A 13,763-nucleotide genomic window follows, 5' to 3' on the forward strand; every position below is an offset into this window, starting at 1 on the left:
CTTACTAAATATGTATAGTTTTTGTCACTGCTCATACTGTTTATACCTGGAATTAAGTTCCTTATGTATGTGATTTCGTGTAGTTGACTTCAACACAAAGTAAAGTGTTGTTATAAAGTACAAGTAGAAGAATGTTCTGCTGTATTTTCTTTTGTTTGGAATTTTGAGCTACTTTTAGTTTGGTGATGTTTGGGGGAAATACTGATGTATTAATTCAGAGCCATTAGAGAGAAGGAGCCTGCACTTGTAAATCAAAGACTGTGATTAACAGTGGGTATTTTTCCTCTTGAGTGGCAGGAGTACTTAGGCATCAGAGAAACACCATTTCCATCTTGAGAAATTGCACCTGTACTTGGGGTGTGGCAGTTCTGCTCAACCCTGGACATTTCTAGAAAAAGAAGTTGCTCCAAATTCAAAGATGTCTTTACCACAAGCCAAAATTTTAGAAGCAAAATATAACACAAATAATTCCTATTTATTCACCTGGAGTGCCCAGAAATTTGATGAGAATGGCTTAACCAGAGAATTAAATGAAAATCCAGTCCTCGAAACTGCCCCCACCACTCCTCCATCATGCCAACATGACCAAAGAGGTCTAGGTTTTAGAATCACAGAACCGTTTGGGTTAGAAGGGACATAAAGCGCCATCTGGTTTCAATCCCCCTGCTGTGTTCAAGGGCGCTTTTCTCTAGAGCAGGTTGCTCAGAGCCCCATCCAGCCTGGCTTTGATGTGTGCTCTCTTCCTGAAGTGTTAATTTAAACCAGCTAAAGAACCACCCTGGGCTGCCCTCCTGTCTCCTCTTTGCCCCTGTGGGGGAATGAGGACAGAGCCAAGGGCTTGGGACTGCTCTGCCTAAAGGAGTTTAGTGACCTGTTGGCCAGAATCCCACCAAGGGCTCTCCAGCCAGGGTAATTTGCTAATGAAGAGGGCAGTGCAATACAGTGCCTTGTATTCTTTCTATCAGAGAGTGAAAAAGTACATTTTTGAAATCTGAAATTCTAAATTCTCTAAAGTGGAAAGGTTATTTTATTTATTGCTTTTTTTATTACATCCCACATGGAAGATGACTGCAGGCAGACACCTGTCACTGAAGCTGGTCATAATTTCAGTTGCTGGTATTAAATCAAGATTTATTCTAAGGCTTTATAGTATATTTTTCTTTATTTAAAGAGAATGACAAGTTGTTTTGCAGGCTTATTTTTTGGCATCAAAGCTGGTACCAACTTCTCTGCAGGATTATCTCTGTTTATAGAGAATTTCCTGCCAGAACATGACTGGGAAAAAAAGGCAGCTAATGTAGTGCTAAACAAACTTAGCAGTCAGCATACCCTGAGAGTGGGACTTTGAAACCTGCAAGTATTCTCAATATTACAGTGGCTTCTATCTTGATATATCCATTTCTAGCATGATAAAGGCAAAAACCAGACCAACCGCTGCTTAAAAAAATGTGGTTTTATTCTTTTAAATTGATGAATTTTGGAAATTAAAGAAAATACATCATACATAATTGACCAGTGAAATAAAAAAATTGAAAAGTTATTCACTTTTTCTATGCAAACTTCTAGATATGTAAATACATGCATTTGAGTGACTTTCACTCAAAAGAAAACCATTTTAGTAATGAGCTTGAAGATTTAGGAAAATTAACTTGCATAACAGTGAAGGTAATAAATGCATTTACTGCTTTGCTTTGTTTCCCCATCGCTGCCCATGTTCTGAGGGGTTGAGCTTTTGATGGGATACCCTTGTTTTTTGGACAAGGGTGAAAGAGCAGAGTAGGCTGCTGTCCTGCTAAGTTCTTTATTTCATAGTTTCATAGTTTTCTGAAGGCAGAGTTCAAAGGGGTTACATAAGGCCAAGCAGTAACAGCAGCAGCAGCAGGCAAACAGCAAGTAGGAAACATCTTCTTCTTCTCTAAACTTACAGAAATGTGGACTATATTTGTTAATTGACCAATAAGATTAACACACAGTTCTAGTTTTCCTTTTCTTAACCTATCCTGGTCTAACAGTCGTAAGCCTTACACCAGTGTTACATAGGTATTACGCAGATTCGCATATAGAGTTTCTATCAGCTCTTATTGTTTATGTGAACACTCCATCTAAAAAAATGTGAACAGTATAGTTCTATCTATATTTTGTCTAAAGTAAAGAATTCTGTGAAAAGGTAACACTGCTGCAGTAAGAACTGTGTTTAAGATTTCTTTGCTGCAACTTTTCAATGTTTAAAGCACTTAGCATATATTTCTACTAAAAGTTAAAAATCTATATTTCTATTTCACTTTGATGTGACTTCATGTATCTCAGCTTATCCAAAGGTTTTAATTCAACCCCTGTGCTTTGGCTTTCCTCTGGGCCTGGGTTCAGAGGAGCTTTCACTCCAACACCGAGGCACAGCAGAGAGCATTTATTCTGCAGCTAACAGAAAATGTAGACAGATTTGTGGACCTGTAGGCTTGTAGAGTGGGAAGGTTTCCCTGCTGAAGTTTACAGCTCCCTTGACAGGACTTTAGGAAAAAGTGAAGTGCTTTCATGAAAATAATGAACAAAGAAGTCAAGGTAAACAGTAAAGAAGTCTCACTGATGGACTTTTCAGAGCCAGACTGCAGAAAGTCTGCAGCTGCCATGGGGGAAGGCATTGTAAAAACCCACTTCTGTTGAATTCCAGTGGTGTGAAGCTCTAGCCACTTGGAAACACAGTGCTGAGTGTGGGTTGGATTTAAATCCTCTGGGTGCTGCCTTCTTGTTGTGGTAATGAGCAGAGGGCTAAGAAAGGAGAATGGCAGGAGCTGAGCTCCCGAGGGACACACAGAGAGGCCCTTGGGAGGCCTCTTCTTCCAGGGGACCTGCTGGGCTTGTACATTGATCTCCTTCATACAGACCTAGAGGATTTGCAGCTTTTCAGAGTCCAGCCTTATACTGTCCTGTGATAAAAACTCTTCTTCCATGAGCACAGCGTCTTTGAAACTACCATTTCAACCTTTCTGATGTTTTTGAATCTATAACCTGAAATTTATGTCTTATATGATCTAAATACACAGTTTGGGATATAGCTCATAGTCTGTTTTCAAAATCCTCTCTTCTACTACTTTGTAAGTAACAGAAAAGAGTCATTTTGATAGTTAAAGTACCCTGAGCTCTTCCTGTGACAGATTTCAGCTTCTGGAGTGTAAAGAACAGATGCTCCTGTAGACTTGTGTTTTGGGTTCTGTGTGTTGGGAAGAGGAGGAGGAGTACTTCAGCCTTTTCATAAAAACACTTCAAGAATTCATCCCATGTCAGTTTTCCTGTTCCTGTACATTTCAGCAGCACTGAGGGCTCCCATCTATGGGTTACCTCAGGTGTTTTTCCCTCTGTTTGCCTTACATTGTTTGCTTATTAACTGTAAAGAAATATGAATGATGGAAATAAGATAGGAATAGGTAAGTGTCCTACCAAAAATAATTGAAGAAATTAAAGTTTGTTTCTTTTTTGTCTTTCCTGAAAAAAATAAGAGCTCTCAAATGGCTCTTCATCCAGGGATCTTAGAGCTTGTCAAGCATAAATGTCTCCTTTCAGAAACTGAGCAACTGGAGGCCAGGCACACAGTAAAAATCCCTTCTAGAGAGTACAAGAAAAGTCCTAAAAACCACCAGTCACTAATTCAGGTGCCCCCCTCCTCTCCCTGCCATTACGGGCAGTGAGTGGTGCTTTGGAACCTGAAGCTTTTAGAGGAGTATGGAACACACATGCAGAGATAGCAAATGTTTTGCTTTTTCCCTAGGATATGCTACTTTCATATTCCAGGACTGCATTCATATTGGACTCTATTTGGGATGGCCTGCAAACTTGCTCTGCTCTCTGGATCTCTGCTGAGACTATTGATGAGAATGCCAGTGTTAATTTTGAGTTTTGTTTGTGATCTGGATACTTGCCTCTCAGGAAATGAATTGGAACAACTTGGTCTTATAGGGATTGAGCTGAGAAAAACAATCTGTCGGTTTCAATCAGTGCTTAAGTCGTATTTTTTGATTTGTACACGAATTAATTTTATGAAGTCCAGCTTCTGAATTAATTGAGAATAACATTTATGGGTTTCAGTGGCAACAGCACAGGCTCTATTTCTGCACATCACAAACAGGGACGTGTGAGTGCAGGCTTACACAGACTTCAAGAGAAGGCTACTTTTACAAGGTTTCCCTTACTGTTTTCCTGAAGAGAAAGCAGTTTTTTCTGAGACTTGACAGACCTGAAGTCCAGGCATCCTTTAGGGGAAACACTGTGTCTTGTACTTTTTCTTGGGTTTGTAGTTGGTTTTTTAATCTATGGACTAGCTTACCTTCTGGAAAACACCTGTGTTTGCAGCTTTGCTGCAGCATTTGTTTTTTAACTAAAAAAATATTAAGCAGAAGTTGGAACATTCTCTTATCTTTATTTATTCCTGGTTTTGCTTTTTTCTTTGCTTCTGTGTATGAGAATGTGCATTTGTAGCAGGGCCTGATGTAACAAGCATTTAATAGTCCACCTTCTGTGTTCTATGGGCCACAGCAGCCCGTGAACTACAGGCTCAAAACCAATTCAGTGCATTGGGCTGGAGCCCTCTCCCTGTTAAACCATGCAAACAGCAGAACAAAGTTTTGGCCTGATGTCCAAAAGTGGAGACAAATAGAAGGAGAGATTTGACTGACCACATCTTCTGGTGTGCCATGAGTCTTGGCTAGTGGGGAATAGCCAGCTCATTCCCTGCACAGCTAGGACTGAGGTGCTTACTGGAAGGTACACACATTACTCTGTGTGTCCTTGTAACCATTTCCCTATGTTTTATCCAGCTTTCAATCTATAAGTAGTGAGAATTGCTTTATAATTAAATTCCTGGTTCCCAGACCTAGTTTAGGAGTATTCGTTTTCTAATTTTCTTTCTTTAAAGCATTCTAGATACTGGTGCAGCATTCTGGAATTTTAATTCTGTTCTTCATGAGCTGGTTACTTTCCCAAATCACTGAGATTCAGAAAAGATTCTTAGGGTTTGAGATAATCAGTCATTTCTACTACAATATGCACCTTTCTGGTACTATGTTTCAAATTATATTACTGAATTTCCAAGGAGAGTAATTTTTGTTGAAGATCTATTTTCAATGCTCAGAAAGGATGATGGTTTCTAACTCTGTAGCTGGGAAGAGATCATAGTGCAAATGAAAGCAAAAGGAAAACAGATCACTTAGGTGTAGGATTGGGGAAATTAGTCAAGGTTCAGGAGCTTTCAAATCCAAGGAAATCCTCAGCAGGGGAAACCTGGGGATCAGAACGGTAAAAATAGGACAGATGGTGTTCCTTGTTAAAATCCTGGGAAGCTGTGGAGTTCCTAAGTATCTGAGCTCTGGTTATTATTCTCCTCCGTGCCTAGAAGCATGCCATGCTTTCCTGATCCATAAATAGAAATCAAAATCCATCTGAGAGATAGTAGCTCTCCAGTAGCAAGAAAACTGACTGGACTTCCTTGGAAAAAACCCAGCTCATTCAGCTAGTCATGCCCTTTGAAATCATAAGGATAGTTTTCCATCTGCAGGAACAGTCCAAGGAGCAGAAGCTTAGGAAGTTGTCATGTCCAGTAACATAATTTAGAGTCAATTCTTGCTGTTCCCATCTTTTGTATTCTGGAAGAGAATTGGGAAGTGTCATTATCTATCCAAGATAGAATCAACTGAAATACATTTAGCCTCCATCCTGGCTTACTGACCCTTGAACTGATGAGGTCACTAAACAGCTGCTTGAAGCACAGTGGTTTCTCTTTTTTGATGTCTTTCCAGGTGAACAAATATCCAAATCAATGACTGAATATCAGATGAAGCATCAGTGGAAGGAAGACAGGTTGTATTAATATGGATGCCATGCATGAGAAAAATATTACAGAATAATGAAGGCAAATGCAAAAACAAGTGAGGTGGTCACAGCTTTGTTTCTTATGGGTTTTTTTTCACTATACGTAAGCTTTGTTTTCAGTCCTGCCTGGTAAGATATCAAAGAAGATGGACATGTGAAGAGCTTAGCCTGGTAACAGAATCAAGAGCAGTGTCCAGCAGTCCTGAACATTAGTACTGACCCTTAAATTAAAACACTGATTCAGCACATGAACTTAGCAGTGCAGTGGCACTGCAACTGGAGTTGGAGTTCAAAGCACACAGATTTTTACAGGACACCTGGGCTGGGATGGTTTTTTTTTGTAAGCTCCTTGCATAGTCTCTAAGTTTGGAAGCAAGACTGTAGTGACATAGGACAGGCTAGGGGACATGGCCTCAAGTTGTGCCAGGGGAGGTTCAGGCTGCACATCAGGAAGAATTTCTTCACTGAAAGGGTTGTTAAATATTGGAATGAACTGCCCAGGGAGGTGACAAATTTACCATCCCTAGAAGAGCTCAAGAAACAACAGGAAATCTCAGTTTTGTGGGCTAGTTGACAAGGTGGTGATCTCAGAGGTCTTTTCCAACCTTGATGATTCTGGGATTCTGTGACAGTGATCACTATAGAGATATATTTTCAGGCGTTGTTAATATTTATTCAGCATTTTAAATTCTTTTTCTGTTTGTCTACAGAACAATAAATCAGTGCTGAGCAGTGTTTGTTCATGTAACAGGTATCCCACTGCTTTTAGAAAGTGAAAACTGTATACTGTGTGAGATACCACTGTCTCCTTGCCCTTGACTTTTCAATATGAGAAGTCTTTTGAACAATTCACTGACACTTCCATGACTTGGCTGGCTCTAAAACATTGATCCTTAAAACACTCTCTTCAAAAAATGAGTATTCCAGTGTCAGCACATGAGATGACACTGTGTGCTAGGTGCTACTGTGATTAGAATAAATACTGTATTGAAACCTGGATGGACAAGGAGCTGTAATTTTGGTGTGATTAACTGAGATGGATTAAATTATTCCCACAGGTTTATTGGCTTATGCTGAGATAGAAATGAATGCACTAAGCTAAACATCATGAATGAAGAAACTTTTCTTCTCAGTGAGCAATTACAACTTAGTTCTACAAAACACCAAATAAATACATCTTTGAGACCTCTGATTTTTAAGATTTGGAAGTATTGAACCATTTGTATTCAGAACGTGGTCTAAGGCTGAGAGTTTAAACCATGAGAAAATTTTTTCCTGTTGTTCTCTCACTATTTTTACCATAGATATGTACATGAGATGCTTCTATCAAAGGATTAGATCAAATACTTAGAGGCTTATTCTCACAGCTTTACTCAATCAGTCAGTTTGATTTGCTGTTCTTGGCTTATACAGTTCTCATCAGTTAACTTATTCTCTCAACAGGTGATCACATAATTAAAATGGATTTTTATTGCAATTAAAGCATGAAGCTTTCTCTGTTTGCCAGGAATCATTCATATTTTAAACCAGTGTATGAGAGGAGTAAAAGTATTGGGGAGGCGAGTGGTCATGAAAATCGCTTGAGAGTGTTGGAGAAAAGTTTTATTCTTTGGAGTACCTTTCCAAAGATGCTTTTTGTTTTTTGTTTCCTAGGGAGATGGAGGGACATTTGATAAGCGTGTGGCTGGGTTGCATCTGAAGTGGTGACATTAACTGTGCAAAGAAATGTTAATGGCTTTTCAGAGCTCTGGGGAGGGAACTTTCACTGAGAAAATGTGTATATAGGCCTGTTATGTCTGACCTGGTTGTTCTGGATTTGTTTTGTGGTCAGCAGAGAGAAATAAGCACTTTTTTTTCCAATTCAACTCATCTGTGAGGAAAAAGAAAGTAGTCTAAAATGAATCAGACAACTGGGCCCTGAAGTACTTATTTCTCACTATTGATTATAAAGAGAGTCTGAGGCATCTTCACTGTAGTTCTCTAAAGTTAAGTGAAATAAATCAGCCTTGGAAATAAATGGAAAATTAATCCCACTTTGGCCACATGCTGGTTTGGTTCCCCCTGCTCCCCCATCTTTTACTCTGATTTTAACAACTAGGCTGATTTTTGTACTTTCCTCCCCCCTGAGGTATCCACCCAAGACTAGCCAAAGGATTGAAACTAAGCTCTGCTCCTCTGGCTTTGTATCTTTCTCACATTCTGTTAGTTTTTTTTTTTTTTGTATTGTAGGATTTGGGGTGGTTGTTAGTTAGCTGTCTGTTTCTGCTTGTTGTTGGATGGTTCATTTGTTTGAACAAATCAATTCTTGTAAATCCCTGTGAGATGCCAGCTCTGAGAGGCTGAGCTCACACTGCACCTTCTCCCCTGCCGAGCTCTGGGCTCAGCTGCTTGTATTTTGTGTAGTCCAACCTGGAATAATCCGTACCACTGAGAGAGAACTCCTGATGTGCCAGCAGATGTGAACACACACAAGATGCAGCTGCTGCAGCCTCATCCTGCTGGGAAACCGGGATAATGCATTGCTGGCTGCTGGGGGCTGCTCCCTGCTGGCCATAACATAGTTTTCACCTTCTAGGGAGGATACCAAGGCACAACTGAACTACAAAACTACAGGAATAGTTCTTCCAATTGAGTGGTTCGGTTTTTTTTTGTTTTTTTTTTTTTCGTCTTGGAAATTTGAGTGTGACTATAGTTGTTACTTTACTCCAACGTAATGTGTGTGGGTTTGTGTAGTGGTGCAGGTGGTTGCACCTATTCTTTGTCCCGAGAAGAACTCAGACAACCAGCTCTGGCGGTCAGCAACCCAAGTTTGGCATGTAACTTGCAGTCATGGTGAGAACCCATGATTCCCTTGTTTTGTTCTTTTGCATGTTTTCCCCTGATTGGTTAATATTTTGTCGTCTTGTTTTATGTATGAAGTTACGTATAGTCATTTTCCTTCTTTAATATGTAGTAGTTCTAGAGAGTTCTTTGTTCCTCGACGCCCCATTGGATCCTTCCCTGAGTCCCTCCTATGTGTTGTTCCCATTGGTTCCCTTGCTGTCAATCCCACCTGCTTGTCCCTATCCCGTTGGCTGAGATCCCTTTCCCCGCCTATCTTGTACTCAGTATAAGATTCCTGGACCCTCCCCCCAATGGGCCTCTTCGTCCCTGTCTTTTTGCGGGAATAAGCCTGCGTGGAACACAGACGGAGAGTCCCCTCTCTTTACTTCTTCGCCTTCGCCTGCGTGCCTGCTGAACAGTGACAGGAAGATCCAGCCCCTTTTGGTGAGGAGCTCTACCCCGTTTTCATTGTGTGTTGGGCACTGAGTGCCGCCTTCTAGAGGGGTTCCAGCGTTGGCCTCCGGGCTTCTTTGTGTCGGCACACGAGGGGTAAAACCCCTTCTGCCAGCTCCCAGTGGCTGGAAACCCTTCCAGGTTTGCTGCTGGTTTACTTACGGTTTATGCAAATCGCCAAATATTCAAAGAGCAACGCTTAAGTTTTATAAAGTGCCAAGGCTCAGTTCCAGTTTATTGCAGGTTTTTTAGCCACTTTAACAATTGGTTTTTCAAAGGGACCTGAAAGGCCTGAATTCAGCAATCCCATTGAAACTCCAGGTTTTCAATTGGCTTACAGCAGCTTTGGAGAGCTCATCCAGAAATGCATTTCAAAAGCTGGTCGGGATGAAAAGAGCAGTGTTTTTTGTGCCCAGAGTTGAAGTCAGCATGCAAAGAAATCTTAAAATCCACAGCCTTTATTTGGTCTTTATTCTTGTTCATTTTTCAATTTTTCAATGTGACATTTTCCAGGGCGTGACTAAGGTGACAGGCAGAGGTAGGTGCTCTGGAATTCCTCCTGGAATTAAGCGTGACCCCCTAACAGGCGGTGGTGTTTCTGTCTCAAACCCAAACGCACAAACTCTGGTGATTTGCAAGTTGTCACACTAATAGCACTGCTGCAGCCCCTGTCCTTGCACATGTCCCTGCTCCAGGGGCTCCCTTTGCCTGCAGCACCTCTGTTGCCTTGAAGATCTTACGCACCATGTGGCATTTAAAGCTCATATCTGTTCAAATTCAGAGGTGAATAGCTCCAGAGGCGTGAGGAAATGCTCTCTGCTCCAAAAGGTGTGGGGTGTGTGACAGCTCTGCACTGGTCACTGCCAGCCTGCCTCAGGAACTAATCTCATTGTCTTCTGCATAACATGGACTTTGGCGCAGCACAGTCATTACCAGCTGTCTCCTGGCAGTTCCTGGTGTAACACCCTGTGGAGTGTGTGCCATCTGCTGCTTGAGCAGAGGTTTGATAACCTGGGAAGGGGAGTCAGGGTATAGGCAAGGTCTGGGACGTTCCTAATGCGAGGTGTGAGGATCTGCAGGGCAGGTGCTTGAAGGGGGACTTGGCATAGCAGGGTGGTTTTACTGAAGGCCCTGAAATCTGTGCTCTCTGGTCCTGCTCCATTCCATTTGCCATTCCTCTCTTTTGATCCTAAACAGCTCAGAATTAATTTTCAGGTGGATTCAGTTGGATTGTGGATATGGGCTCATGGGACTGTTCTGCAAGGGGTCCAGTTTTCTCTCCTTTGTGCATGGGTATAAGGACAGGGAGCACAGAAGGTCCCCTCTGTCTCTTTTTGTCTGTTTGTTTTGGTTTTGTGGGTTTTTTTTAGTTTGGTTTGGATTTTTTTTTTGTCTCTCCCTCCAGTTCGTAAAAGAATTATTTTCTGCTTCTCTCCCCACCTTCCCTGTTGAGGTGTGGACACTGGAGAAGGGGCAGGTGATTCCTTGGCTTTTAGCTGTTCTTTAAAGGCATTTGAATGTCTTTCTTCTTTTTGTTAAGACTTTTGAAAGCCTATTCATGCAAAAAATATGTTGAGCTATAACCTGTTGTTAAGACTGCCCTGGCCTTTGTCTGTTGTTTGCTGTTCTATAATTGCTTGGCTTTGACAACTCAGGATCAAGTTTTTCATGCTTCGTGGGAGTCTCAGATGAATTTTTCTGGACACTTTCACCAATTCCACTTTCATGAAAGAAGACCAAGGGAAAATGGCTTTGATCATCTTTTAAAAAGCTTATTGAAACTAACAAAAAAAGCGTCTTTTCAATTGTGTCTATTTTTCTCCATGCTCAAAATGGGGAGTTAAGAAGAGGTGTCTTTTAACGTACCCTTGGAAGCGTGCATGCATGTTTGTGCCTTCTCCAGAAAATGTTTTTTCTGAAGTGATTAGGTGAACGCATCCTTAATTTTGAGGTACCCACATTTTGAGTTTCAGCTTTGCAGATAAGGTGTGTGCCTAGGCTAGAGCAGATAAATGCTTTGATTTGCCTGTAACTTGTAGATCTGTGGTAAACAATTCAAGTTGACCTATTAATACATCAGAAAAGTTACCCTGAAGACAGGACATTTTGGTATTTTTTTAACGAGGATGTTGTGCATTCTCACCTCTGCTTTAAGGGTGGAAGGGAAGGCAAATCTTTTTTTCCTTCTCTGAATGCAGATGAGGCACCTCTGTGAACCTAAACAATTAGCACTGAAGGCCTAAAACTCTTACTTTCTATGAACTTGACCTGCATGTCATGAAGGAGAGGTGTGCTGAGGTGTGCTCAGACAGAGCAGCTTGTGTGTGATGGTGGGAAACAAGAGGTATGGGACACTTGCTAAAGCAAGAGATCAACAGCTGGGTGATCTCAGTCTCTATTTCTGACTACCATTATTTTGTGAATCCTAACCTCAGTTCTGAAGAGAAGCTTGTACCAACTCTTGGGTACCAATTCCTCAAATTGTGGGGTCATGGGGTGCTGGTACAGCACAAAGAATTTGTTGCTTCTGCCTGAAGTTGACATACAATTAAATAAGAAGATAATGAAATACATCTATAATTAGTTTTTATGGTATCTGACTGAATTTGATCACTAAAACCTTGGTGAATTATTTTATCCCCTATTGTTGTTAAGTGAAAGGAATAATGGTGCAAATGAACACCTAAAATCTCTGTGGGGCAATTTTTCTGGCCCTCTGTGGAAAAAACAAGGTGAAACCTACATAGACTTGGACCTTGGATTGTTTGTGAGAACATTAATTTATCCACTCTGCTTTAGTTTGAATAGAGATACAAAATGCCTGCTGACACAAAGAACCATTACTTTTGATTTCTGATGTGCCAAAAATTCAGGCCAATGCTGTGGAAATGCAGAGGTTTGTGTGAGTGTGTGCACAAGCACACAACTTTTCATAATCAGTGTCTCTGTAACATCTGATTCACTTTTATGTTAATTTTTTTCTTTAGACAGAATGCAGTATGTTGTAAAGTCCGTCATTCAAGACATACCGAATGCTACCAGCTACTTCTTTTTATGAAAGATGAATTTTGAAATAGATTTGTTGCTCCTCTATTTTTCAATTAGTAAGAAAAAACCACCAAGCAATTATTTTTACTAACCTTTCAGTTTATTTCATTTAACCCCAAATTCCAATTTTTTTCCTAGTTATTTGATATGAAAGTTTGTCTGTCACGTATGTTCATAGGTCCATGCTTTTTCTAGAGGTGGTCTTTGCCCTGCAGTATTTCAGTATTTCAGCACCTTTTTTTTTGCATTGACCACCGTGGTGGTGTTAATCATCATCATGTTTGTAAGTAGTCCATTAAAAAAAAAAATCTTAAAAAATTTAGTGTGAGGAAGAGTGTTTCTGAGGAGCTACGAGGGAGTTTAAATTAGTGGTTTACATTAGAAAACTAGAAGTAGGTGGGTACTAAGTAAGTTTAATTTTGTGATCGTTGTGTTGAAGCAGTTGCTAAAAAATTTTGTACATTGCATAAATAAATTTTATTCCTCAGTGAACTTTATTCAAAGATTATACTTAGATATCACACTGAACCTTAACTCTTGCTCATTTTTGAAGCACATTTTGAGGCATCCTATTTAAGGGATGTAATAGCTCTCACTACCAGAGAACACAAAAGGGTGGCATACCTTCAAAATTGAAGGTTTTAACAGTATTTTCCTCTTCACAGTAGTGGAATAACTATTATTTCAAATATTAATATCACCCAGATTTAATTTGCATTGGTAGATGAACAGTAAAGAACCTTGCATGACAAAGGGATATTTATAACCTGTACCGGTTACCCTGACCTAACATACACTGGTATCAGGGCACGCTTCTCACATTCTGTGCTTACTGATGTGACCAAAATGTGTCCAAGGATTTTTATTTTATGGCTTCCACTATGCCATTTTTTAAATAATATTTTTGTTTCTTCAGCTTTACTCAAAATTGCTAATATTGGTGAAAACTGTGGAACTATTAGTTCAGAGTATCCTTTCATAGAACTAAAAGCTATCTCTGTTTTGAAGGAAGCTGTACAGATATTGAACAGCTTCTGTGTTTCAGCTGTAAGTGTAATATAAGCACACAAATCAGCTCTATCCCTCTGTCCAAAGCAAAGCTGTAAATTGTGTGTATGCATTTGTATATAAAAAAAAAAGAGTGTTGCAAGCTTTTGCCCTTTTCCCCATGGATTTCCTACATTTAAAAGATGATTTTTGATTATAGAAAAATACTGATCTTGCAGAAGTTGCCTTCTGAGAGCTGGCAGTGAGAGCAAAGCATGCTACCACAACTTCTTCTAGATTAGTAGTCTTTTTTTTTTTTTTTAGCATGTAATTTAATGTAAGAACATGGAAATTCTCTCTGGATTTTTGACGTGTGTAAATCCAAGCTCACACTAAAATGGAATCTTGCCTCCCTTTTCTATGACAAATAATTTTGTGTCAGCATATAACTCCTTTATCACTCTGGTATCTTCCACTACAAAGGGGATATTTTTGAAACAAACACAACCCCGTGTGATAATCTGGTGGTTTATATAATATTTAACCATTGACCAAACAGTGAAAATTAAATAAGCAATCTTTAGCTAAGAATG

This window comes from Corvus moneduloides, chromosome 2 (assembly GCF_009650955.1).
Source record: "Corvus moneduloides isolate bCorMon1 chromosome 2, bCorMon1.pri, whole genome shotgun sequence".
NCBI classification, from domain to species: domain Eukaryota; kingdom Metazoa; phylum Chordata; class Aves; order Passeriformes; family Corvidae; genus Corvus; species Corvus moneduloides.